The sequence below is a fragment of the Mizuhopecten yessoensis genome, unplaced genomic scaffold (assembly GCF_002113885.1).
Source record: "Mizuhopecten yessoensis strain PY_sf001 unplaced genomic scaffold, ASM211388v2 scaffold10497, whole genome shotgun sequence".
Lineage (NCBI taxonomy): Eukaryota > Metazoa > Mollusca > Bivalvia > Pectinida > Pectinidae > Mizuhopecten > Mizuhopecten yessoensis.
In genome coordinates, this window is record NW_018408576.1 from 48,986 (window position 1) to 50,724 (window position 1,739).

A 1,739-nucleotide genomic window follows, 5' to 3' on the forward strand; every position below is an offset into this window, starting at 1 on the left:
CTACTGGTTTTTGGTTGTTATTTAGAAACATTTTCACTACTTTGGGATTTGACAAAATCTACTTCCACATATTTCAGTCACTACAAAAAAAACTTCCATTGCTAGACGTTAGCTGAAAGTTAATTATTTAGATTACAGCAATACTGCATGTAAACTGGTAAATTTTCATCGCAGTTTTAACTTGCCTTTTTCCCTCCACAACGAGAAAATGTATCACAAAAGCAAATATTAATACACAGCATAATTAAATATACAGTTACATGTATTATATGTGAACTTAGATTTTACTAGATCAAAACACAATACATGTATTCGAGAAATTGTTCACACTGCTGCTCTCCAGCCTGATGCTCTACCGCTGAGCTACAGGGAAATCTCCAACAGCTGATGCTTGTAAGGCAACCTTATCAATTATAATGACTTAAATTTCCAACTCAGTAAGGCAATCTAATCAATTATAATGACGTAAATTTCCAACTCGAGATTCTCTGGAAAATGATGCTTGATTCTGTATATATTTTCGACCTTCAGAGTTGGTCATCATATTATACGTGGGAGTTTTATACAATTCTATCCCAGGGACACTGGCCAAATAAAGATTCTGATATCTGTTTATGCTTTATAGATCATGTGACACTTTGACCCCACCACTTCTCAATAGCTTACTTCTGACCTAAATATGTACTTGTAATTGCACTTCAAGTCTACTAGCTATGGGAACCATAGCTTCTAGGCCCGATCTTTTGTTTTATTATTATCGAACTATCCGATAATAAAACAGAAAAGAAATAAAACCATCAGGCCTAGAAGATCTAGTTCCCGGCTACTAATCTACATACCAAACCAAGTAACATGGCTCTAGAATGTATAGGTATCTTCAAATGTTGCATCAAGTATTATACCGCTTCAGGTAGTACAAGTCATTTAAGGAGGAATTTTTATTGCAAATCATCCAAAATATCTACTTGATATCAACTTTTGGGTCATGATATTTGATTTCTTTACACACTTTTACTTCAAAATAAATATATTGTTGCCAAACAATGTTTATTACAAAACCAGTATTATATTGGTGGAATCGCATCAATGCCAGGTTAAAAAATTCCAAAAACTGCAGTAGTTTTTACATTAATTTCAGATATTGGCTTCCATACCCCGAGGCCTCCAAGAAAGCTGGGTCCACGTTCCGAGGCTGGGTACGTTGGTGCTCAGTGCGTATGTGATCATTTCGGGGGTATGATTGTGGCGCGCTGGGCGTCATCGTAGCAGAAGGCTTTCACAGTAGCTCCAATTTGAGCCAACCTGTTTGCCGTGGGTTGCATCTCGTATTCCTGGGGGAAGAAGATCCTGGTAGCTGAGCAGAGTCGGAATCACTGTCAAACTCTTGATAGGAAGGAGACATGATCCGATATTCTGCAACATACTGCTTTGGCTTCGGACTCTGGGTAGACGAGAGGTGATATGGGCCCTCTATCACCAATCGGCTGGTCACGCCGAGCCCTTGGTTTACATACTCCCAAGAAGGCGGTGGCTTAGGGTCAATCGCGAGAGTATACTCTTTCAAATAGTATGTATATTCTTACGAGTATACTATTCTATGTATCTCCGACACTTGGCGCTGGATATCCGCGTCACACCAGTGTCCCCTTGTTGGGCTCCGTGGCGGGTGGAGGCATAGATCGTGAAACAAACAAATATACACATGGGTAAAGATAAAAACCACCAAAACGACGGACATA